This window comes from Eurosta solidaginis, chromosome 4 (assembly GCF_040869045.1).
Source record: "Eurosta solidaginis isolate ZX-2024a chromosome 4, ASM4086904v1, whole genome shotgun sequence".
In the NCBI taxonomy this organism is placed as follows: domain Eukaryota; kingdom Metazoa; phylum Arthropoda; class Insecta; order Diptera; family Tephritidae; genus Eurosta; species Eurosta solidaginis.
The window spans coordinates 101,784,143-101,812,066 of NC_090322.1; the positions used below are offsets into that span (position 1 = coordinate 101,784,143).

At 36.4% G+C, this 27,924-nt stretch overlaps 1 protein-coding gene and 1 pseudogene across 7 annotated transcripts in view; one reads left to right on the forward strand and one right to left on the reverse strand.

The window, feature by feature from the left end:
* Window positions 1–27,924, forward strand: part of acj6 (abnormal chemosensory protein 6) — a 1,105,866-nt gene that overhangs the window by 55,146 nt on the left and 1,022,796 nt on the right. The gene's annotated exons all lie outside the window — the stretch shown is intronic.
* Window positions 22,246–26,180, reverse strand: LOC137247690 (regulator of nonsense transcripts 1 homolog; annotated as a pseudogene).

Consider the following 27,924-nt stretch of genomic DNA (forward strand, 5'->3'; position numbering starts at 1 on the left):
ATCGCTCGTTTAAAATCATGCGAAATAATCATATGACTGTATTAGCAAATCTTGATAAGACCATGAAAGTATTAAGAAAAACTAAAAAGAATATTTTGATAGTTTTGGAAATTTACAGCCACCTATTGAACTGATTAATTATCTGAAGTCACCAATACATTACAATTATGAACAGAAAGAACAATAAAACACAGTAATATGTCATCAATTATGTTTAAAATTTTTATTTAATAAAAATAAATTATATAAAATATAAATTGTTTATTATTTTTTTCTTAAATATGTTACAGTAAAGTACTACTATAAGGTTTCGAAATGACCATAAGCATAAGTATCAACATGATTTTCTCGTACAATTCGCTTATCATCCATATTGCTTAGAGCTACTTTATAAATATTTTGTGCAAGTGTTCATAATTTTGTAGGCTTCATCATCCAAACGCTCTAAGTGAGCAATTGCAAGTGTCTGGGCCACCTGTGCTATTAGAATTCGACTAAACACAGTTTTCATTGTGTTCACCGAAATGATTCTTTATTTTACTTAATTTATCTCTATACTCAATTTTTGAATGAATTTAGAAAAGTCTTTTCCTTTGCTCTTCAGGTAAAATATGTTTAAATTGTTTCAGAAGATTAAATATGTCTACTACTGCTGACGACGACGGTGACGATGACATGTTTGTGATTACTGAACGTTCATATGTAATGTTTGATAATAACGATCAACATGAATTATTGTTGGATTTATATCGTACGAAGTGTGCTCATATAATGCTTCTCGTTTATGTAATGTCTCCGTATTGTCTTCCGGAAATTCAAAGCTATAGAAATTTAAAGTACGCTGTATATAATTGATGTAATAAGAGCATTTAATTCGTTTTTCACAATTATCGTAAACTAAATTGAAATGTCTATAAAAAACCTCTGGGCTTTCAAGAATGCCTCCTATTCTCTTTTCCTTTTCAACTAGTAATTCTTTAAAATTGTCAATAGACTCTAGAATGGTGTATTCACTTTTTTCATACCATGTGACTCACTCCTTTGATCGCGGATAGTTGGTATAAAAGATCCCCCAGGGCTCTGCGGTGTTGTTGTTGATGTTGTTTTTAATAATGAGGCGTTGAGCTCAGGAAAACTCTGATCTAACAATTGAAATGTTACATTTATTTTTAAACGTAATGAAGTGTTTGGAATATTGTATTCAAAACTAGTCTGTTTACTATTTTCAAAATTTCTAAAGCTGTTTATATTTTGTTCTTGATTCATAAATTGATTATGGGGATAACTTGTTCCATAACTTAAGTGAAACTGGCAAATAAGTAAAATTTTTATTAAATTAGCTAATTTCATATCGGTTTTTTATTTTTTATTTTTATCTATACATGTGTGAGTCACATTATACAATGATCATATTATATGTTTGTCTATAGTTTTTCACATCAATTATTTCTATATGTGGTCTTTTAAATGAAGTATCCTGGGCTAGAATCTTTTCAATTTCACTATTTCTAAGAATTCTTTCAGTTTCAATTTCACGATATGCAAAGCACTTGATGCTCAACATTTTTCCCATGTATCTACTATTATAAGTACAACGAATTGGTAGATCAAAATTATCATATTCCAATTTAAAAGGTCGATAAAATGCTTGTTTTGCCTCAATGATTCCTCCAATATAAGATTCCCTTTCAATGAGCTCTCTGCGAAATGCTTCTATAGCTTCGTCTATAGTAAAAGTTCTCATAGGCTTCCCTTCCGTTGAAAACTAACCTTTAGACGATGGTGCGATTGTTGTGGATGGTGATAATAATGGTATCGTTGACAACACTTCAATTTCTTCTTGGTAATTCGTTAAAAGAGGCTCACTTTGTTTTAGTAATAATAATGAAATATTGATTGATAAAATATCATTACTATTGGGTAATGTTAAATTAAATTGAATAATTTTCGAGTTTTGGTTTATCGCAAGCGCATTACTATCTAGGTTTTCCCAAAATGGTGCTCCGTAGGTAGTTTTGAAAACAAATAATAATAATAATGAGATATAAAATTTAAAATTCATTGTGATATATCCCTTTGCCTACGTCAATTTAAAATGAGGTTGATATTAGACAACAATGAATTTATATACTTACTTTTCTTCTTCTTCTTATTCTCACCCTTTTAAAATAAAAAAAACACTAAATTTAAGATTTCTAATTCTGTTGTATTTCATTATAAATTTAAATTAATAGCCGATATGTATTTGAACAAAATATATGCTGATTTTAAGGTACAATGAATTTGTCGTTGTTTGATTTTCACATTAAAATCAGTATGAAAATGATATTGACAAATCACAACATCTCGTTGTATACTATATAATCTAAAAAGATTCATTCCATCACATCCTGTACTCTCCTCTTAAATGTTAAACACCGGCTTTTGAAGGAATTCTGCTATCCATACACTTTTTTCTTGCCTCTTAAAATAAACTTTTATGTTCTTCAATGTTGACATCAAATAGTTTTTTACAGATTTAAAACTATCGCTTCCACAGTACCATAATAAAGTATGGTGGTGTAACATTGACCAATTAGCTTGTCGTTGATTAGCCTTACTCATATCCGAAAATTCAAATGGTGCTTTTATGTGGAAACAATGGAATTCTCCATTGTTGATGACCACAGCTATTTCCTTCACAATAAATCTATTATTGTATGCTTTAAAGCCTTGAACATCTACTGTCGCAAACATTACGAAAATTAATAAAGAAGCATTTTTGTAATGGTAGGCTTTTTATACGTTAAGCACAGACAGGTGAAGCATAGTTGGGTATAAAAAAGAATCTTTATCATTCCCCCACACTTATGTACTTTAGAAATATGGACCCTTTAAAAAGTTGGAGTCCCCCATTTAAAATCTGAGCTCCATACTCTCCTGCACTGATGAACTTCTAAGCTCTTTTTTCTTGCAGTCAGAACGCAAAACAAACAATTCGTTGCTTTTTCTTATAGATCAGCTAGAACGTATGCGCCAAAATGCAGGTACAAAAACTTACAAACTAATAGGAAGATAAACCAAATGTTTAGTCTTCATATTTATTTGCGATTTTATGAAATTCTCACATGCACATATATACATATGCACATGTACATATATATATATATATGGTGAACAGTTAAGGTTTCTTATCAGCATGTTCTGATCTTTTCTCTTGTACAAACATTCCCAAGCGTAGGTATTAATTCCATTATTTTTTACAAATCTCTTATGATCTAAAAACTTAAGGTTACTTTATTTATTTCCTGTGTATACAATTCATGACATTTTGATCTAAAAATATACATTGAGTCAAAGTACAATTTCTTTTCGAATAAACATCTTTTAAAATCATTTGCAGAAAGAGAGTAACACATTGTTTAACACCCTTAATTTTTTTAATCTCTTTTTTTTCTTGATCGTTGCGAATATAATACATTTTTGCTCTGAAACCAACAAATTTTTTCATTAATGTGCCATCATATTCATCTTTCATCATACCCAATCTTATAAAATGCCAAACAAAATGTTCAACCTGCCCCTGATCGGGTGCCCGACAGGCCCGTTTTGCAAACGAAAAAAAAAGGGAGGCCGTACTACAAGTGCCCATCGACTCCTTTTTGTAGACGAGATAAATTGGGGTTGGGGGTTGGGGTTTGGGGATTGGGCGGCACTGCAGGTGTCCAACTGCTACTTTGTGTAGACGTGAAAAAAGAGGGGGGGATTGGGGAGCAGTCGCTCGATTAGAAGTCTATGGGACTCTTTAAAACGGCTCGATTGAAGTCTAGAACTCATTACAAATATGAGGAGACATTTAAAAATTTGCGGCCCTTTAAAAATTTAGGGCCCCCCATTTAACGATCCTAATTTTTTTACTTAAAAGATTTCCAACTTATATACATTGAGACAAGTAGCCCTTATCTAAATGTATGTATATGGATGGGTGTGTCTGTGTCGGTATGTATTTTGCGGTTTGTTGATATATATATATACATATAATTTATATGCTGTCATGTTTACGGTAAAGCTCTGCTAAAAGTAAAAAGCTCTAAGCTTTTTCTTATACACCACTAAGCTTTTTCTTATGCGCCACCTAGCGGAAGATCTGCCAGAATACGCCACCTAGTGGTGAGAACAGCCAGAACACAAACCGAAAAAACGTATGCGCCACCTAGCGGAATTGTTGAATGATCTTGAGAGGTGGTAAAAATATCAGGTCAAGATAAATATAGACCTGGTTTCATTCCTTCGGTCAGATTCCTCCCAGACTGGTCCGAAAATAATGAACTGGACCCATTCCTAAGGTCAGACTGGTGACAGACTGGACCAAAAGGAAAGAGTTTTTAGGGTGAGACATGCACCGAGTTTTCCATACAAAATGTGGTCCAGAACCGCCATAAAGATACTACTTACAGCAACTGGTCAAAACTTTTTTAGTGCGAAAAATCCAAATTGAGCATGCGGTTGTTAGGGACAGAAAAAAAAAAATACCATACTTTGTGGTAACAGTGAGTCAGGTGAAATTTCAGCGAAACAAATATGTATTTGAAAAAGAAAACTACATGTGGTAGTAATTATATCAAGGTTTTTTAACATAATTAAACAATTCATAGTGTTTAAATTTAAATTTTCTCATATCCTAAATCATTTTTTATACATACATGGATTGTTACTCCCGTTTGCTTATAAGTGCGCGAAAATTACAAGATAGAGGTACAGAGTAGCCTACTTCCAGAAATGCCATATGTATAACATGCAGAAATAAAAAAATGTGTTTAGGGGGCTGGCAATACAAATTTACCTTCTGTTCTCTGTACGTGGCTTCTTTTACCTGGCTGCTCCGGCGATGGCTGGACACGGCGGTGTCGAATGGATTGGTGATAGCGGGAGAGTGGCTGGACAGTGCCGGTGGTTTATGTTAAAGGTTTAACAGGATTCAAAGGGGTTTTGGTTGTATAATATTCACTTGTTTCGATGAAATGTATTGCCGCGGTTTCCGTCTTGAAGTGGAATATTATTTCTTTACAAACCTTATAGTCATAAATTTTAATGAGGTTTTCGTTCTTTATTTCTTATTTTCACAACTTTAACTTTTACTTTTTCTTACAAACTTTTTGTTTTAATATGGGAGATTTACACCTTTCTTGCAGTCACACCGAGAGGATAAATTCTTCGAATGTAATAATAAAAAAAGAAGTGTCAAAACACATCATATGTGTATGTGTATGTACACACCAACCCGATCTGTTAACTCACGGATTGGGTTGCCAGAGCGGCGAAGTGTGGACTGTTATACTATAATAGATATAAATATAGATATAATTCATGGATTTAACGCAATTCATGAGTCTTAAATATAATAGCTATACATCAAATAGTAATGTATAAAAAGGTTCAATGTACATATTTATATATATATGTAACTTAGTTACGGTAATTATAAATAAGGAACATGTTCAAATTCAATATAAAAAATTCAGGTAAAATTCAAGTTTTGCTTTTTAGTTTGAATATGTTGATGCAGTTGCCTGTTGGTGACTAGTCGCTCAGCCATCGTCCCCGCCCTAGACGCGTTCAGCGGCTAGAGCCTCCTGTAGTTCCTTAAGGGTCCGCAACGCATCTCGCAGGATGATTTCAAACACTTTTCCCCTAGCTTTGGCGGTCTGCAGCCCTTGTGCGGTGCATCGAATGGTGCGTCGGGCGATGCTAGGTGCTGCTGAGGGAATGTTGTTTCCCGGGCGGGAACGGTGTCGCCCGGTGGCGGCAGGGGGTGCCGGTACGGCGGATCGACCAGGTCGGGATGCCTTGACGACTGGTGGGGGTGCCGGAATTGGTACGGCGGATCTGACAGGCCGGGGTGCCTGGATGGCACGTTGGGCGCTTGGGGTAGCGTCCCGCCGATGGAGTAGGGAGTGATGTCGCGCTCCACAGATCCGGCATCTGTCATACGAGCAGCACTCGCTGGTGACGTGGGATAATGCCAAGCAATTTAGGCAGAACTTATGGGCTCGTGCAAGCATCCATCTCTGGGTTGGTTTAATTTTTTTGAATATGACGCAGTTCCGAAGAGCGTGCTGACGGGTGCATATGCGGCACCGTCGGTAATAAGTTAATAGCGTCGAGCTGCGTGATTCATTGGCGCGGTTGGGAGCAACGATCTCCGACCGCACTGGCCTTCGTGACGACGATCGATGTGCATGATCCATAGCGATTTGTAATTACAGTTGTAAAAGTATTTTAGTGGAGAGAAATACTGATACAGGGGATTTCAGCTGGCATTATGTTGCGAAATACGACATATTAGTGACGGTGATGTGGTAAGAGTGGGCAGAGGTGGTTTAAGAGTAGCTACGAATTCTCCGGGTTTGCCCGATATGGTGGGCTTACAGTCTGAGGGAGGAAACAGAGCTTAACAAGTGGTCGTGTGAGGGTGCCGGTTTGCGTTCGAACGTCAACAACACGTATATGGCCGTCTGGACCTGGATGTATTTTTTCAATACGTCCAAGGCGCCATTCAGTCGGGGGAAGTGAGTCGTCGTGAATGCAGACACACTCACCAACCTTGGGCTCGGGTTGTGGATTTTTCCACTTCTGCCTTGTCTGGAGATCCTTTAGGTAGTCTTCCTTCCATCTTTTGCTGAATTGATGATGTAAGCTTTTTACCCTGTCCCATCGGTTTATAAGAGACAAATCCGCGTGATCCAATTCAGGGATAGCGAGTAGGGGGCTACCTCTGAGAAAGTGGCCGGGGTCAGCGCGGTAAACTCGGTGGGATCCTGGGATAAAGGTGAGATAGGACGAGAGTTCAATACGGCTTTCTATTCTTACCAAGAGGGTGGTAAATTTTTCAAAGGTGAACTTGCGGGTTCCTGCAGTCCTCTTGAAGTGCAGTTTGAAACTCTTCACTGCAGACTCCCACAAGCCGCCCATGTGGGGAGCTCCGGGCGGAATGAATTTCCAATTGATGCCCTGGGGAGAGTATTTTGCGATTACTTCTTGAGATGTAGTTTTCAAGAAGTCAACGAACTCCTTTTCAGTCGCTCTTTTAGCGCCTATAAACGTTTTGCCGTTGTCACTCATCATTGTGGCAGGATATCAACGACGTCCGACGAAGCGAGCAAACGCTGCGAGAAAGGCATTGGTTGTTAAGTCCAAGCACAGCTCAACGTGGATAGCTTTTGTCACGAAACAGACAAAAACGGCCACGTAGCCTTTCAGTAAGGTGTGAGACCTTAGCAAGGAGGCTTTTATTTGAAAAGGCCTAGCAAAGTCGACACCGGTAGTGGTAAAAGGCGGAGCGTATGTGCTACGTTCCGGGGGCAAGGCCGCCATGATTTGCGATCGCATTTGCTGCTTGTGGAGGGTACAAGGTTTGCACTTATGGATGCATCTCTTGATGAGGGGTTTGAGTCGTGGAATATAGAGATCCTGTCTGAAGCATTGCTTCATTAGACGTATTTTGGCGTGGAGGAGAAGTTCGTGGAGGTACTGCATATAGAGGACAGCGAATCTAGATTTTTCTGGGATAATAACGGGATGTTTTTCGTTGTACGTCAACGTCGAATGAACTAATCTACCATGAACCCTGAGGAGCCCATTTTCATCGAGGTATGGGTTGAGGGTTAGTAGAGAGCTTCTTTTATCCATTGGTTTTGTATTTTCCAAGCATGCTCGTTCGCGAGGAAAATATCGGGTTTGCGTTAACGTCACAAGTTTATTTTTCGTTTTGCGGAGATCTTCATGAGACAGAGACGGAGTGTAAGAGGGTTTAATGCCTTCAATTGGGTCCTTGAGATTATTAATGAACTTAAAGGCATATGCCATGACCCTGAGGGCGCAAAGAAAAGAGGAAAATCGATCAAATACATCGGGGTCATCTTCAGCTGAGTGTAGTGCTTCGGCGGGTTGATGCTGCGGGTAGATGGGTTTGGCCAGGCTTCGGGGGGCTGAGTCAGCCACGCAGGGCCATTCCACCAGAGCGAAGAATTTGCCAAGTCCATGGGTGGGACGACGTGGTGGCACCGTGGGTTGTTCGCAGATATATAGTGGCGCAATATGCCTTTTCTGACGCATCGCAGAAACAATGCAATTCAACCTGCTGGTTCGGCATGTAGTCAACCAATCGAGGTATCTTTATATTTGAGATGTTGGATAAATTTTTTGCGAACTGCGTCCATTTAATGAAGTGGAGGGGCTTCACTGGTTCGTCCCAGCCGGTTCCGTCTATCCATAACTCTTGGAGTAAAATCTTGGCCTGAATTATAATCGGCGTAAGCCACCCTGCGGGGTCAAAAAGTTTTGCGGCCGAGGAGAGAATTTGTCGTTTTGTTCTAGCGGACCAGAGCGGTATTGAGTCCACTGTATACGAAAACGTGTCGGTCAGGGCGTTCCACTGTATGCTGAGAGTTTTGGTTTTGCTTGCTTTCCCGAATTCCAAAAGATTGGTGTCTAGCAAGTCCTCTTCTTTGATGTTTTTTATTATACTGGGGTGATTGGCCATTATTTTCCGTAATGGAAATCCTGCTAACGCTAACACTTGGATGACTTGGGAGAGAGATGTTTCAGCAGAGACAATTTCATAGCTGCCAGAGAGAATGTCATATACATATGTTTCTTTCGTCAAAACAGGGACGGCTTTGGGGAAAGTTTCTTCTACATATTTGGCCAGTTGGTGAAGAGTACGTATGGCGAGGTAGGGACACAGTTCACACCAAATGTGACTGTTTTCAGACGATAGTCTTTTATGGGGTCGCTCGGAGATGAGCGAAAGACGATCCTCTGATAGTCTCTGTCGTCTTCGTGCATTATAATTTGACGATACATTTTTTCTACGTCTCCGTTGAAAACAAACTGGTATGTCCGCCACTTGAGAATCAGAAGCATCAGATAGGGTTGGAGGGTAGGGCCGGTATAAAGAACGTCGTTGAGCGCATGTCCAGATGCCGACTTCTTTGGGGCGTTCAACACGACCCGCACTTTTGATGTATTTTTCTCGGGTTTGACAACTGCGTGATGAGGAATATGAAATGAGAGGCATTTTCCTCCGTCAAATTTTTCATAGGAGCCGGTTTCCTCAATATGATCGAGGGTGAGGTATTCTTCTGGGACACGATCATATTGAGTCTTTCGATCCCCTTTCTTCTGCAGGTTTCTCTCCATTCCAAGAAACTGGCTTAGAGCTGAAGACCGAGAGTGGGATAATGAGATTGACTCTGGGAAGCTGGGTTTAAACGGCAGCCTTACGATATATCGACCGTTATCATCGCGTGAGGTTGTGGCTGCGTAGAAATTCTCGCAAAACTCGTCTTCTGGGGTTATTTGGGGTTTGGTGGGAACTTCCTCCAATTCCCAGAATTTTCGCAATAGAGAGTTAAGATCTTCGTTCGTCACTTCTGACACTTGCATGCAGAAAGATTTGACCATCACAGTGGTTCTACCGCTCAGAATCCATCCAAAAATGGTTTTCTGCGCTAGAAGATGGAGGGAAAGTTTCTCAACGCCATTTTGGATGATTTGCATTATTAAATCACTGCCTAGGACGAGATCTATTTGCGAGGGGGAGTGACAGTTCGAGTCTGCGAGGTTGAGGTGTGCCCATTTTGTTTGAAGCTCGCTAGTGAGCTTAAGCGAGGGGAGAATTTTTGTTAGCCGAGGTAATACTATTGCCTCTGCACTTATTCTGGTTTTAAAATCGGGGGATACCAAAGTCAGAGAGCACAATTTGTTTGAGGTCTGAACTACCTTGCCGCCCATCCCTGATATTTCAAATCTAGAGTGTTTGAATGGGAGTTTGAGTCTATCTTGGGCTCTGGTAGAGATAAAGGTTCGTTCATATCCCTAATCTACAAGAGCTCTAAGTTTGAAAATTTCTCCCCTATGCTCTACGGGTACGATAGCCGTAGGTAAAATTATTTCACAATCGTTTTCGGAATAAAAGTGAAGAACTGAGTTGTGCCGATCTTGACATTGATTGCAAGATTGAGTACTGGAACATTCTTTCAATATGTGTGACTGAGAGAGGCAATTGAAACACATATTGTTTTCTCTCACAAACCTTCTGCGATCAGAGGTCGACAGCTTCTTAAATTTGAAGCAACTTATAAGGGGGTGAGATGAGGTTTTACACATAGCGCACTTGTACATTGTCCGCTGCTCTCTCATATGAGACTGGGTGTGCGAGGTCGATCTATTTTGAAAGTGATGCGACTGCTGGGGTTTAAATGATGGCCTAGTTTGGGGGATGGCTTTAAATTTATTTGGTCGCCATTGATCGACTCGCTCTACGACTTCATATCGAGTTGTGAGGAACTGGTCTATTTGGGACCAGTTAGGAAGTTCTCTTCTTGAAGTCAGAGACTGCTCCTATAACGTGACTGTATTTTCAGGGAGTTTAGAGGTCACGAGATAAATAAGTATGGGGTCCCAGTTATCTGTGGATACTTGTTGCGTAGCAAGAATTTGTAGGCAATTATTTACCGATGATTGCAAATTTTGTATATCCTCACTGTTTTCGGTAGTGATAGTTTTTAAGTTCATCAGGGCCCGTATTTGGTTATCTACGAGAACTCGTCTGTTCTCGTATCGGGATTTTAGGGCTTGCCACGCTAAGGCAAAGTTGTCATCAGTCAAGGGAAATTGGTTGACTATTTGAGCTGCCTTTCCTTGGGCTTTGTATCTGAGGTGATACAATTTTTGCGCTTGGGAGAGTTTGGGGTGGTTAATGTAAACAGCTGTGAACATGTCACGAAATGAGGGCCATTTTTCATAACCACCATAAAATATTTCGGTATCGCAGGGAGGGATTTTTAGCGAAATACCGGAGTTATCGGGTGGACCTGGTGTGACGGTAGGGGGCGCGGGGGCATTTGCTTGTTTAAGCAACTGAAGCTGGTCTTCGATATGGGCTTTTGTGTCTTCATACGCTATGAGACAGGACCTGTATTTGCTATTAGCAGATGTTGGAAAATCTTCGGGCAGGTCCTGATCTGGGGTTTCGACAATCTTATCGAAGACGTGTTGGACTCTATTCCAGAATTTTTCTATGTTTCAGTTTTTTATGTTAAGTGAGATCTCAGTATTGTCTTGGTGCGACGTCGACCTAAACCGAGCACAATATTCCATAAAATTGTCCGTTTCGGATATACATTTTTTGGGGGCAGACGAGAGTTTAAATCTTTTACCTCCTTGAGATTTGGAGCCACTTTGTTTGGTTTCATCGTCACTCATTTTTGAGCTCATTTTATGACGCTTACAAATGAGAATTAACAAAAATTTAACTTCAGAGAGAAAAAACTTTTTTTTTTTGAATAGAGAGTATTTGCTCTTAACTATGTGAGGGAGTTACGTTTAAATATTCACGTTAAATAGCAAGAGAGAATAATTTTCAAAACCAAAAAAAGTTTTTAAGTTAAATTTATTTGAGGGTGAGACTGAGCAAGTTTGACCACTGTGCTGCGTTTGCACTATATTTAATATGTATATGAGGGTGGTTTAAATATACGTGGGAAAAATGATGTGAGATATATGTATATATACGTATAAAAAAGTATCTCGGGGGTAAATTATTATAATTTTGATACGGGAAATTAATTCGTAGAAATTAGTAGCTTATCGAAATTCTTAATGGGGATTGAGAACTTAGAGCGTGCAAATTTTATGCGAGAAAAGTGCTATTACACGCACTGCACCACTCTTGTACCACTGTGCACGAGATTTTATTTCACCGCTTATGTCGTTTTCTTTCTTTCGTATATCCGTATGTATGTATACGCAAGTATGGAGATTTAAAAATATTTTTTGCGTTTTGTATTAATTTAAATAGGGATAAATAAGAAAACTTTAGAGGTTTTGCTATGATAAACAGCAAGAGAAGACACTGTATCGATTTAAGAGGGATTAAATAATTTTAGAGCGATATACAAATGTAATGCCGAAAAAAATTATTTGAGAGGTAAAGTCAATATGCGTGCCCACTCACATATACCGTACTGAGTTTTGCAATATGTGGTTATTGCTGTATATATATATATATATATATACATATGTATATATACGAAGTGGTATGTGCAAGTTTTTGCGGGAAATGAGGATTTTTGGCGGGAAATAAAAATCCTCGAAAAATGAAAATTGCCTTAATTTTTCGTTTATGTGTATTTTTTCCGTGATGGGGGTGTATTATATCTCATTTAATACTCACGGTTTACGAAAAGGGCGAAGCTACTTGCGTTTTTCTTGCGCTGGTTTCCTTAGTGGCGTCGAAGGACCACTGTTTAGGGGGCTGCCAATACAAATTTACCTTCTGTTCTCTGTACGTGGCTTCTTTTACCTGGCTGCTCCGGCGATGGCTGGACACGGCGGTGTCGAATGGATTGGTGATAGCGGGAGAGTGGCTGGAGAGTGCCGGTGGTTTATGTTAAAGGTTTAACAGGATTCAGAGTGGTTTTGGTTGTATAATATTCACTTGTTTCGATGAAATGTAATGCCGCGGTTTCCGTATTGAAGTGGAATATGATTTCTTTACAAACCTTATAATCATAAATGTTAATGATTTTTCGTTCTTTATTTCTTATTTTCACAACTTTAACTTTTACTTTTTGTTTTAATATGGGAGATTTACACTTTTCTTGCAGTCACACCGAGAGGATAAATTCTTCGAATGTAATAATAAAAAAGAAGTGTCAAAACACATCATATGTGTATGTATATGTAGACATCAACCCGATCTGTCAACTCACGGATGGGGTTGCCAGAGCGGCGAAGTGTGGACTGTGATACTATAATAGATATAAATATAGATATAATTCATGGATTTAACGCAATTCATGAGTCTTAAATATAATAGCTATACATCAAATAGTAATGTATAAAAAGTTTCAATGTACATATTTATATATATATGTAACTTAGTTACGGTAATTATAAATAAGGTACATGTTCAAATTCAATATAAAAAATTCAGGTAAAATTCAAGTTTTGCTTTTTAATTTGAATATGTTGATGCAGTTGGCTGTTGGCGACTAGTCGCTCAGCCAAAATGGTTGATAAGAAAACTCGTGTTGGTGCTTATTTGATATTTGCATTTTTTCCTTAAATGTATTCATATCATACCACTTGTTTTTTTTTTTTTTTGTTTTGTTTTGAAATTTGCTTTTCTCAAGCTGATACTAGTTTCAAATTATTCTTCCTTGGTAGGTTGAGGTGTGATATATATTTAAAATATATTAGTTTTGAAAATTAATAAAGAGAGCAACTCATTTTTTTTAAATACTTGAACATTTAAGAAAAATTGAAATGCTTTGCAGATATAAAAAATAAAAGAAACCTTAATTTTTAATATTGGAACTAAAGCGAAATTATTTAGGTTTCTATTTTATACGTACATAAAAAAGTGTAACTTTACTAATCATCTTTACAAAAATCTTTTTAGTGACGTTTATGGATCATCTGGTCTTCCCATTAATTATAACTTTCATGAAAATGAAATGGTATATTAACTTCATCACAAATTTCAAAATTGTAAGTCCTTAAAGGAAAATATATAGACCCACCAATAAGTAGGTATACCGAGATGATCAGGATGAAGAGCTGAGTTAATTTAGCAATGTCCGTCTGTCCGTCTGTCTGTTTGTATGTAAACTAATCCCTCAATTTTTGAGATGTCTTGATAAAATTTGGTGAGCGGGTATAATTAGATGTCCGATTAGACGTTGGTCGGAAACGGCCGGATCGAACCACTATTGCATATATCCGCCATACAACCGATTTTTCATAAAAGGGGATTTTTGTCATATCTTCCTCAAGTTATCAGATTGAAGCTTCAAACTTCACCATATGCTTTCGTATATTGCACGTATTATTGTCTGAGAAAATGGATGAGATCAGTCGTATATATAGCATATATCCCCCAGCTGATTGACTAAACTACTGTTTACCCAGTCGTAGTTTCGTACAGCTTGAATTAAGCGATTTTCCGTTACGTCGCTTAGTTTAAAGTTAAAAACTAAACTATTCGGGTTTGCCTAGTTGTTTCGTTGCTTTAAGAATCGAGACACCATTGAAGTTGCGGTAATGGCTCATCCCAATCTTTGTCACTTTTGATACTGCACTTGAGTGATGCCAAAATTATCTTATTAACACGCTCAGCCTGGTCATTGGCGGGTGGCGTGCGCACAGCCACCTGTACATATTGTATGTCGTATCTTTGAATGAAGTTCTGGAACTTCTTCGACGTGAAAGCCGATCCCGGTCGGATATGATCTGCCTTGGACTTCCATACACAGCGATATATTCTCGTAGCGTAGTAAGTACTGGTGTCGGTTTTGTGTTCCGTAATGCTCGTAGTACTACATATTTGGTAAAGGCACAAAATGTTGGCTCGTTTGCTTCGTGCGAATGGTCCTAGGTGGTCTATATGCACGCATCTGAAAGGTATCGGTGCGACTTCGCTGATTTGCAATTGTGCTTCCGTTTTACCGCCTGTCACAACATTCTGGGCATGACGCGATATATGATTTGATATATGATCGCATCCGTGAAACCCAGAAATCTTTCGATAAACGCTCGCATGCCTTATCGAGCCCAAAATGACCATCTTCATCGCGACAAGATTTTACGAGACGCCACCTAACACCTCGGGGGACAGCTAGCCTTTTGTTTCCTTTAACTTTGCGATACAATCGTTGGCCTTGCAATTCAAAGTCATCTTTAAGTTTACGTTCGTTTGGTGCTGCCTTTCCATTGAGTACAGTGATTATGTCTTTCAACACATCGTCTTTCCTTTGCATTGCTGAAGTGATGGACATCTACTTAACCCATCCGCTAACATATTCTTCACCCCTGCGCGATGAACGCACTGGAAATCAAACTCTTGTAATTTGAGCCACCATCTCGCTACCCGTGGTAACAATGGCGTCGTTGCTTTTGTGGACACTACAGCATTGCAATCAGTAACTACGTTAAAGTGATGTCCAATTAAATACATCCGATATCTCTGCAATGTTTCCACATTCGCTAGAACTTCTAATTCGTAACTCGCACAGTTATGTTCTTCGTCGTTGCATTGCCTGCTGAAATAGAATACCGGTTTCCATTCATTTCCGTAGTCGTTTTGCATCAAAATACCAGATAGCCCCACAGAGCTCGCATCTGTGTGCACTTCATGTGGTTTCGTCGCATCAAATATCGTTAGGACCGGTTTCGTAATTATGATTGATTTCAGTGTCTCAAATGCGTCGTTCTGCTCATTGTTCCAGATAAACTCTGAGTTCTTATCAATAACAATGTTAATGGCCATGCTAAAATGCTATATTTTTTTACAAATTTTCGGAAATAGCCGGTTACTCCAAAAAATTGTCGTACTTCTACCAACAACACGGTTTAGGAAATTCTTCAATCACCTTCGTTTTGTTTTCTCCCGGACGTATGCCGTTGGAATCAATGTCATGACCTAAGAACTGTACCTGCGTTGCCAAAAATGTGCTCTTCGAGGGTCTAATCGTAAGCCCTGCTGTGTTCACAGCTTCTAAAAATTCTTTTAGTACATCGATGCCTTCCTCAACTGAGGGTGTGTCTATAATTACCTCATCTACGTAGTTGACCTCTTTGTCGCGGTATTTAAACGTTTTAATCAAATTTACAATAACCTCCTGAAAAACCATTGGAGCATTCACCAGACCAAAAGGCATAACGTTGTGCTCAAACAGTCCTTCGTGTGTTAAAAATGCGGTGTACTTCTTCGATTTCTCATTCATAGGAATTTGATCGTAGCCGGAGGTCATGTCCAGCGTCGTAAAATATTTATTGCCAGCTAGGCTTGAAAGCTGTTCTTCCACGATTGGCATTACGTAATTCTTTTTGAACGTGACTTCGTTTAATATTCAGAAGTTGATACACATTCGACTCTCTCCGTTGGACTTCTTTACCAAAAGTACAGACGCAGCGTGAGGGGAATTGCTTGGACGAATAATGTCGTTGTCCAGCAGTTGCCTTAAAATGTTCGATAACATAGGTCGTTGGGAAAACGGAACCTGGTAACGCTTACCTACTATTGGCTCTGACGTCTATGGTCATTTGTACATTCTTGCATCTCTCAATTTGATTAATATCTTCTGTGAAACATTGCTTAAAATTTAATAAAAGATTTATTGTCTTCCTTTTATCTTCTTCCGATAAGAAGCTAGATATGTTAAACTCCGCCTTTTTATCTTCTTCCAGACGTAATACCGCGTTGTCAATCACCATGTGATACCTGTGCCGTTGTAAAATATCACGAACCAATAAAACATCGTAGGGTAGCAATTCATCAGCAGCTATATATAATGTCGCCTCTCGTTGAGAATTGTCCATGGTCATCTTAACGTTGACCTGTTTCGAGACCTGCGCTTTGGATCCGCCGAATCCTACAAAACATCTTCTAGTTTCCTTCGTTTGCATATCACCTACCGCTGATGCGCGTATCAACGAGCATACGCTACCAGTGTAGATGAAAGCCACAAGCTGCCTTCCGTTAATCTCCACCGTTCTTATAACAGGTGGAATTTCGTAGTGATCGTGATGGTCACCAATCTTTGCAACTGACGTCTTTTTGTTGCAATTTTGGCTTCGTGACCCGTTTTTGTACATATCGTGCACCGTTGTTTGCGTTGAGGCTGTGGGTACTTGGTTGCAATTTGACCATACTCGTTGCAGTTAAAGCATTTTATCGTTGTCGGCTTCGCATTTGATTTTGCTTCTGATTTCATCGCTTGAACCGTCGACGTTTTACAGTGGCGCCTCTGCCGTTAAAGCATGGCAAAAATCAAAAAAATCATGAAAGCGTTTTAATACATGTTTCTAATAGAGAATTTTCCAGGGATCAAGAATATATAACTGTTCTTTTTCACAGAAAATAATGGTTTACCAGGTAGAGCCGTTCAAAGTTGACCAATTTTCAACATTGAGAAAAATTTCAAATTTTTCATCTTTTTCGTTGTATTTAAAATAGTTTTGTGAGTAAATAAGGCGGCCGGTTGTCGTTTTCTTATATAACAATTAAAGATAATTTAATTTAGGATTGAAACAAAAAAAAAATTGTTTTTTTTTTTTTTTGTTAAAAGTTGGCGTATATACCTGTTTTTCGAAATGCCTATTTTTAGGCCCTTTTTAAAACTTTGATGAAAAAAAATTTTAAAATATGTGCTCCGTCAAATTAACAGTAGTTATTTGTGAAATATTCAGTTACCTAAATTAATAAAGTCTACCTACGTCCAGCTGCTACTTCACTTTGTACATCAAATAAAGTTAAACAACCTTGGGATTAATTACGCGCCTGAGCAGGTATATATAATTCAGTACGGCCGTAAGGTCGTTTTTGTTATTGGAACTTGTTAACAACATACATTTTTTTAGTTACGAATTATATACCTGAAATTCATTTTAATAATTTGAGTAGGCATATAAAGCTATCCATCATACAATGCACATTATCATTCGTCTTTTGGAGATTATGGAACTAAGTATTCTGTTTACTTAAATAAAGTGAATAGTATTTTTAAATATAGTTCACAGGTTAATATTTAGTCAGATACACTCGAAGCCAATTCTAATATGTATCTAGAAAACTCGAAACTATTTGCGGTGTTTAAATCTACAAAGTCAAGACGCGACTTCGTTGAGGCTATTATGAAAGAATTAGCGAGTGAAACAAGCATTAAAGAAAAGGAAGGCCTGGAAGAAAAATTTACAATACATTATGATAGAAAGAAAATGGAAGGACGTCTATCGTAACAATTCAAAATTTCTAAGTAAGCATGAAAAGTGGCTAGCTGACAAAACTTTTTTGGATGAAGAAACGCCTAGCACCTCAACCAATCCAACTAGAGGGAGACCAACAAAACCCATATAAGAGTGTTCTACTTACACAAGGAAAAGGAAGCTGTCTGATACCGCAAAAGCTATGGCCACGACTCATCTTTCAGAAGCACTGGCTATTAAATATAAAAAAGACGAAGGAAACGTGAAGTCTCATATAACAGAAGCAGTTTCGGTAGCAAGTCCAGTGCGACTGACGAGGATCAAAAACAGCTTTCCCACACCACCAAATGCGCTACCTAGGAAATACACTCCCGAAGAAACTTTGGCGCTGTTTATAGATATCGGTTTAACGAAGAAAAAATATAATATATTGCGTAAGTCATTATTGCAACGTAATGCCGATATTTTACCTGGATACAAAAAAATTACTCAAGCCAAGAAATAACCGAATTATCAGCTGAAATTGAGCTACAAAACCTAATGGATCATACGTCTACACGACTCCTTCAAAGTTTTACTGAAGAAAAGTTGAAATCATTGCCAAAGGAGCTAGCCTTGATAACTAAGTGGGGCTGTGATGGATCATCAGGACAAAGCGCATATAAACAAAGAATAAATGTAGACGATGAAACAATTACAGATAGTAATATGTTTATGGCTTCTATTGTTCCATTACGACTAAAAGATGAAGCTTCAGAATATTGGAAAAATCCACGTCCGTCATCAACTGTATTGTGCCGCCTGATATTATTTAAATACGAGAAGGAGTCTTGAAAATCTTGATGATTCAATAACTGACGAACTAAATTATGAGTATGGAATATCTCCTTTGCATGCTAGGATAAGATGTATGGAATTTGTTTTGAAGCTGGCTTATACACTACCACAACAAGAAGAAGTTTTTGACAACAATACAACATGTAAGGAGAAACAAAACAGGAGAAAAAAAATAATTAAGAATGCATTCTATAAAGAGATTGGCCTTAGAGTTGACTGTCCAAAGTATGGATACGGAAATACAAATGATGGTAACTCCTCAAGAAGATTTTTTGAAAACGATGAAGTGACTGCTCGCATAACAGGAGTTGATAGAGATATTGTGAAAAGACTGGGAGTAATTTTTAACATTTTAAACTGCCATGAACCAGTTAATGGACCCAAATTTGGAGAATATGCATCTAAACTACAGAGTTGCTGCATCAAAAGTAACCTGAGAAGAAACTTACACCAACGGTACATAAAATTTTAGCACATGGAAAAGATTTAATAGAGTACTAGTGCTTACCATTAGGAGAATTGTCCGAAGAAGCTCAAGAATCTAAGAACAGGGACTACAAAAGATATAGATGTATGAACACCTGCAAAGTATCACGAGTTAGACAAAACGAAGACCTTTCCAACATGTTAGCTATCTCTTCTGATCCAGTCATATCATCTATGAGGTATGTAAGAACACAAAAAGATCTTACAGATGCGTATATGACTATGTTAAGATAAAATAAGTTTCTCACTTCTTATCACAACAATGAAAAAGAGATTTACTAATCAGTTTTGTTACTTTACTGAAAAATAAGATATCTATGTACAAGTTAATTTTTTATTTCAAAAAAAAGAATTAATTTAGTAATTTATAAATATATACTTTTCGTTATTGCATTTCTCTAAAGTTTATCAAATTTATTTTAAAGCTTGGGCATTTCGCCTTCAAACGAGTATTAAATTTTTATAGAAATCAATACGTCTATCGAGTTTGGTACAAATTGGCAAAGCGGTTACTAAGATCAAACTTTTTAGCATAAATGGGCAGTGCCACTCCCTTTTTCCAAAATTCGTTGGCTGTTTAATCTTTAGCTCAAATAAAATTTCATTGAACCACTATCAATAACTTTTAGTTATTAATAAAATACATATTTGGCTTGTAAATTAAAAAAACATGAAACATTTTACGATGAATTTTGAAGTACCTTGTTATTGTGGCACCAAAAACGGACATTTTTTTATAAGAGTATTGCCATTTAGAAGAAACAATTACGTCTATCGAGTTTGGTAGTTACTGATTACGTGACTACTTAGATACAACTTTTTATCATAAGTGGGCAGCGCCACGCTATCTTATCAAAATCATTAGTTTATCTTATATAATGCTTAAATACGTCACTATAAGACAAATCTCATTTTATTTTTTTTTATTTTTTACTAAAAACATTTTGTTTTTGCATTTTTCTAAAAATTTTCGACTTTGACGAATTTTTTTGAAGCACCCTATATCATGACATTCTGAGCTTTCACACGATAAAACTAAAAATAATTACCTTTCATTTGCATTTAAAATTTTTAAAATATCTTCATTGGTTCAAAAATTATGATTTTTGCAAAGAAAGGCGCCACTGTGCGTCGTTGGAATCACCGATACATTGATGACCGTTGCACTATGGAGCCTTTTAAGTTTTTTCTTTGCAAAAATCATAACTTTTGAATTAATGAAGATATTTTAAAGATTTATACTGCACCTAAAAGCTAATTATTTACTTTGGACAGTTTAAAATACAGGTAACCAGAGTAACAGGGTGCTTCACAATAATTCGTCAAATTTGAAAGAAAAATACAAAAAAAAAAATTGTTAAAAACTGAAACTTTGAAATTTTTTTTAGGAAGATGTATTTGAACATGAAATCAGATAAACTATGATTTGTATGAAGGAGTGTAGTAGAGCCATAGTGATGGACGATACAGCGATTTTGAGCTATCAGTGAAAATAGATACGGCGATTTTTGAATCGCGGCTATTTTTTACAGCTATAGCGATCGCTTTAATTTATTTTGAATAAGCGAATCTGCAATTTGTATACTTGGATATAAAGGATGAATGTTTAAGTTTGTTTACCGGAGTAGATTGAATGTTATGCATTAATTTAATTTAGTATACAGAATATATGAACCAAAATTGCAATAAAAAGAAAATATAGGTACCTTTTATTGTAAACTAATGTAATGTGAATTTCTAATTTTCTGAGATATTATGATATATATTGTTAATTGGCTGACGAGATTATGTTCAGTCTCGTATTACACTCAATGAGATGAAACTAGCTGAAATAGATGTCTATGCATCTTTGTTTTAAAAATTTTTCTAATTGAAATTACTTTGATTTTTAAATGTAAGATGAGTCAACCCAAAAAAAATCTGTATATGAATCATTTACTTTTATTGTTATACTACACCGATGGATTCACCGTACTAATTTATTCTGAAGGTTGTATTTGGCTGCATAATATTTTTATAGTAAAGTGAATCAATTTTTAATGAAAAATGCAGAGGAAAAATATGGCAAATTCTTCAAACTATTATAAAAATATTCTTTAGCAGAAAATTAGCCACCCACATTAGTGTCCTAGAAATTAGCACGAGAATTCAACCATATACAAACCATATGACAAAGCTTGAATTGCATTCTCCCAAAAAACTTAAATTTTGAGTTAATCTGTTGACAATAAGACGAGTGATATATGTTTCTATAATTCTTTTATTTTTCCATCAAAAACACAAATTTTATAAAACTGTTAACCGATACTGCCTAGAAGTATTAACTTATGAATAACACAGGCAACCAATCTTAGACCAAGTCTAAAGACCCAGGTCTATTTGGCGTCACATAGTGTAATTAAAAACAAAAAATTCATTCATTTAATTTCTTTTATACACTTAAGGAAATTAAAGTTTTAAAATAAACTTAAATTACTGCTTGTTTAATATTTTGACAAATACTAGTTTTTTTTATTATAAATACTTAAATATAAAATCAAAATGTAAATGTGTAAAAATCCAAACAAATATTAATAAGCTTTTAAAAGCGCTACTAAAAAATTCAACACCATTAGGTTAAAACAGAATATAGAATTATACCTAACTACATGGTGAATAAAATGAATTAGAACAAAGGCAACTTTTAGAGACCAATTGTAAGCTGAGCAGCGGGATATTCACATTGCTAAGTGGCTAAAGGCATCTGCCTTTACGCTGGTATGAATGTTGGAGATTCGAGTTCAATGCTCAGCTCCCGAAAAGCTAGCTGATGTAGAAGTGAAATTCAGAAACATGTCCTAGTAACCATCGCCGTTTGTAAACCCTACAATTTTTCTCTAATATCAATAACAAAACCATTGTGTAAAGCAATAGAGCAAGTCTCGCTAAAATTACATACATAAAATCAAACTATGACGAATTTTATATTTTATGATTACCGTTTAAGAAGATAAGCATTTTAGCCTTTTCATCATATAAGCGCATTCTTCTTTCGCTTAAAATAAGGCCGGCTAGAGAAAAAAGTCTTTCACAGGGAACCGATGTTCCTAAACACCCCAACTTTTCGCGAGCTATAGGAGATAGATAGGGATACTTGTAATTGTTGTTCTGCCACCATAAAAAAGGATCAGCTTACCGTGCAATTACAGTTTCTTCTATATACCTCTGCACATCAATAATTTCTCTTGAATGAGTTGTGCCTTGCGGTCTCTTTGAAGCAATGTTGGATTCCAAGCAGCTCCATATGGAATATTCCGATGTATCAGCATCAAATAGATCAACTACCTGGATTACCTGTGCAACAGTGCTTAGTTCTGCAATGGTCTGGTTTTTATAAAATTCTGAGGTTGAAGTGTCAGAGAAAGCAAAATTTTTGAACCTAGGATCCAAAAATGATGCCAAGCCAAGAGTTTTACTTTTTTCCAAATTCGCTAGACGTGGATTTATTTCTATTAATAAATTGTAAGCTACTTCTTTTATCTGAATTACGAAATTATTACTTTTTTCCCATTTAATATATAAACTTTTTAAACCGTTTACAATTGGGATTACCATTGATCCAGTGCAATAGTATTGACCACTTATTTCATTAGTTGCTTGCTCCAAAGGTCTCAATACCAAATCTCTTAGCACTGACCATTCATCAGGACTAATGCGAAGTAACTCCTTATCAATAAGAGCGATGGGGCATTCTTATCAATAATAGTCACAACATCTTTGACTTTGATGAATCATTCAACCATATAAAATACAGAGTTCCATCTCGTATCCACACTTTAAATAAGTGTTATGGTTCTGTACTGGTCGTAATTGTTTCATTTGTTGAGGTGCTTTTTCTAAAGTGTGTGACAATTATCTTTACTTTTTGCAAAACTGAACTAATAGCCTCACCACGTATACTGCTTTTAACTATTAAGTTTAAAGTGTGGGCAAAACAACCTAGATGACGAAGCTTCAGCTCACTTTGCAAAGCACTTTTTATGTTGTTCGCGTTATCAGACACACTGAGTATGATTTTATCAAACACGCCCCATTCAGTCGTAACCTTGCGAATTTGATCAGCTAAATTTTTGATGTATGGGCATCACACATTGGGCAGCAATCGAGCAATATGTTGGTCAACTCAAAATTTTCATCTACAAAGTGAGCGCTGATGGCAATATAACTAACTATGTATATTACGAGGCGTCCAACAATCAGTTGTAACACAGAACTTTAAACCACTCTTAACTTTAAATTTAATTTTTTCTAAGCATTCTTCGCACAATGCAGGAATTATCCTCCTTGATATTACTTTCCGATTAGGTAATTCATACGCAGGGTTTAGCGCTTTTATAAACGTACGAAATCTCCTGTCTTCAATTATGCCGAACGGCTGCAAATCGCTTATGAAAATCATGGGCATGGCTTCGTCAATTTCCTTTTTGGCCTTTGCAGAAATCCTTATATTATTTAGAGATGACGTTATTTTTGTTTGATGCAAAGTGGGTCCTGAAAACATGTTAAATGGTCTCCACTCAGATTCTATTTTCCAAATAAAGGAGTTTACCATGCTCTACAACTACTTCGGTAACTGTTTCCAGCTGAATTTTTGGCTGTAAGGACGGTTGAGGGTGCCTTTGCATTACCGCTGCCATTGGCAGTTCGACAGTTGGATAACGGCTTTGCATATGTTTTTTTAAATTACTGTGGGATGTTTTGTACGAAATATTTTTTTTGAAAATATTACATTTTGCATGCGGGCTCATAAAATTTCTTTCACTTCTTTTTTTACTATAGTTTGCTGTCATCTTTCACTCGGTATTAAAACGGATTTTTAATAATTTAATAAAACCAAATTTTCGCATCCAACGAGATCAAAACGTCGTTTATAAAAATATCAATTCAAAATAATGTCGCCTGAAAGAGCAAGCTAGCTAAAAGTAAACACAACCGAGTGCTGCCAGATGTTATTTTCATTCTTCATGAATAAATATCCCTATTGGCGAAATGCTGCCAGAGGTGATTGTCATTCAAAAGAATCGGATGAAGGAAAATCACCAATCACTGGTATATTGGTAAAATGTAATATTTCGTACTAAACAACCCACAGTGATTTAAATTGACGAAAATTTTATTTAAATTGAAATTGAAGAAGCCATGCCCATTGTTGAAAACAGAGGGTTTCGTACGTTTGTAAAAGTGCTAATCCCTGCGTATGAATTACCTAATCGGCAAGTAAATTCCAGGACGATAATGTAATAAGAAATGGAACTACGATCCATAGCAAATACTTTTAAAGCTCTGCTCATGCGATCAAAAGATGTGCACTTCCAAATAAAATCAGCAGCAAAATTGGAATTACATTTGACAGGTGTTCCAGCTATAATTTAAGCTCCAAGCCCATATCTTCGCGATAATTATCTGACACTTTTATGACATGCCCAATTTCGTTCCATGCCTTATGAAACTCGCCTACACATGGTAACCTCAGTTCATCGCCATGCATTAGTTTCATGTCCGAATCAGTTTTAACAAGCGTAAAATATGATATTGTTTTTTTTTTAAGCCAACGTCCCATCTTACTTCTATACCCTCCTGTGTTTGCGATTCTTTTAACCTTTTATCGTATTCTGTTTCAAGGCGCACAAGTGGACCAAAAACTTTATCGTATTGATAACCATCTTCATAACGCAATAGCACTTGTGATGGTTCAGTATCCATACCTGGCTTCTCTAAATCCTGAAATGTTGCATAAATATTTTCCTTCCATAATTCCTTCAATTTATTTATTTGTGCTGCTGATATTTGTCGTGCACGCAACTGCTCTTGCTCGGTAGGCACCTTAACCAACCACGGCAAAAACGAACGATCAGTTATAAGTGGCTTCCATTGTTCTTAATCCTAATTCATATCTTTCAAAGAGTTTTGCGCTGCACATGGTTGACTCAAATTTAAATTTATTCGTTTAAATAGATAGACTTTTTAATATTTAGGTACTCCATTTTCAGCTTACCGGCATAACAACACCACAACAGAATCAGCCTGTGCTGGGATGAATCCTAATACAAATACATCACGTACGCCACACGAGTAACAATTTAGTACTGTTTCTCCAAGTGGACCTTCAGAATGTAGGGTGACTTCCCTATGTTTAGCCCTCACTAAATGATTAACAATATGGGATTAACAATATGGGCTTCCACGCCCATTACAAAACCATTTTTTGCAATTATTGCACATCACTACGGTTCCAGGATCGTGAATGCCGCAGTGTTTGCATGCGTGTGTTGGTAGTTCCTTAACTGCTAAAACTGATGTATCATTTTCTTCGAATTGCAATTCTGCCAAATTATTTGCTAACGCGTTTATTTTGATCTACCGGACGAAATATGAATTCAAAGATAGGTATACGCATTTGAAAAAAAAAAAACCTAGAGCAGCAGTCGACAGCTAATACACGTCCAAAAATGCCGGGAGAAGTGTTAAAATATACTTTTATCAAGGAATTTGTAAAACGAGTTTAGAATTGTCATGTTTTTGTAGGAATTTCGATAACTTGGTTTTGCACACATACACACTTATACAGAAAGTGGCCCTGCGTGAAAATAATTTTGATCCGAGAAGTTGCTGAATCCACTGCCGGGGAAATCTTCTTAGGAGCGGCCCAAGACCGCTAATGCATAAAGGTGTTCTGTCATATTTACTATGGATCCCGTGCCTGTTTTCAGAGCGATCCGTAAGCATTTTTTGGGCTTTTCTTAATAAGTTTTGATAAAAGGAACTTTGGAGGTTTCCACCTCTCCAGACATTTTCGGAGGAGTATTATCTCTCGAGCACTTTTCTAGACTATAACCACATTTGTATGTAATCAACAGCTTTAATAGTTATAAGATAAAACTTACTTGCATAGTGGCACTACCTCCAATACCGTCGAGTTGTGAGGTTTGCGTTTGGCATTGAGAAGGTAACGTGAAATCCCAAAAGTCAAATTCGGATGCTTCAGTGTCTGCACCAATCAAGTCATTCTCCTCAATATCCAGAAACGCTAAAGTTTGCGAATTTGGTCCATAGGCGTCTACACTCATCGCAAAACTTCAAATTTAAGACTGCGTTGATTATTTTTGAGTTCGATCTTTCGATTTATCGCTTGTATATAAAAATTACCCAAACCACGTGGCTACTTTTCTAGCCGACTTGTACCCTATCCTATGGACGTTATCACCGTCCGCCTCGTTGTCATGAAGACGACTTCACAATGTCGTCGTTCTATAAGGCAGCTACTTCGTCGTCGATTTTTGATAATAGCTGGCAAACTTTTGTAAAAGTATATTTTTTCCAATTTTCGAGAAAATTATTCCTTATTGATTCCAATAAACTTTTTTACTCCGTCGCACAGTGTTTGGTGTAGAACAAGCTAGCTGGACAAAATTATTTTATGAGATTTTTCGTTTCATATGCAGTCATTTATTACAACTACGTCATTTTTTTCAGCCATATGTTCTTTTTTTATTTTTTTCCAAAATTTTACCTCATATGCATACATTTGCTTATTTCATATACAGTAACTCATGTGAATAAGTGACATAGATCCAAAAAAATTTAAAGGAGTCAAGAATATTACTTTATTGTACTTAAATTGAATGGACTACAAATCTCAATACTCTAAAAAATTCTAAAATTTCGGAAAAAAATTAAAATTTTTTATGAAAATTCGTCGAATTCTTCAAACATTTTTTAAATATAATATAGTTTTTGTTATAGATCATGACAAATTTTCTTATGGAAAATAAGTTAAAATATGAAAATTCGTCGAATTTTTCAAACATTTTTTAAATATAATTTAGTTTTTGTTATAGATCGTGACAAATTTTCTTATGGGAAATTAGTTAAAATAAATTTGCGAAAGCGAAAATTGTAAGAATTGTGCAAAAAGGGGTGTCTACTTATTTATGTGAGTGACTGTACATATGTCCATACATGTTTTGTATTTATTTGAGTATTTATCCTGGCACTAAAATTTTTACAAAATTATTTTATAGTACCAGTCAGGAATGTAAAAGTGAATTACAATAATAATAATAACAATGTAAATATTTAAATTAATTATGTGAAAATTATTTATTGCAAAAACTTAAAAGTAAAGTATCATACAAAGTAGAAAAGACAATAGATTTAAATTAAATAAAACCTGATCCAACAAAAAGTTATAGGGTAGGTTATCTTTTGTTTGTTTAGAAAAAAATAAATTTAATTGGACGACAATACATGGTAGAAGAAGGATTCTACCAAACAATGTTACCTTTTTCATCCTGTAATTGAAGAGGAACGAAAGAAAATATAAACAAAAACTCATCAGTGCCAGAACTGCATGTAAACTTTTGCTTGTATGATGAATTTCATATCAAAGGCTGAAAATAATGTACATTTTGAACCCGACCCCCTCAGAATTTGATGAAATTTTGCATGGGGTTACATCTTACCCACCCAAATACAACCTCATTTTTAGAAATTGCATTTTCGAATGTGGGCGTGGCAAGGTATCGAAATATCCGAAAATATTAGAAAAATGACGATAATAGGTACTTTTAAAGTGTGATTACTACGGAATGGCTTTACCGATTTCAAAGATCTTCATACCATTAGAAAGGTATTGAAATAAGCTTTCAAAAAAAAATAAAATTTAAAACCGAAAAAACACTTCAAAGATCAAGCGATTTTGAAAAATAAAATTTTATTTTAGAAAGGTCTATTTAATATATATAACATATCTGAAAACTAAAATGTTTTTTTTTTTTTTAATTTTTTTAAGTAAATGCATCTCTTGGTTAC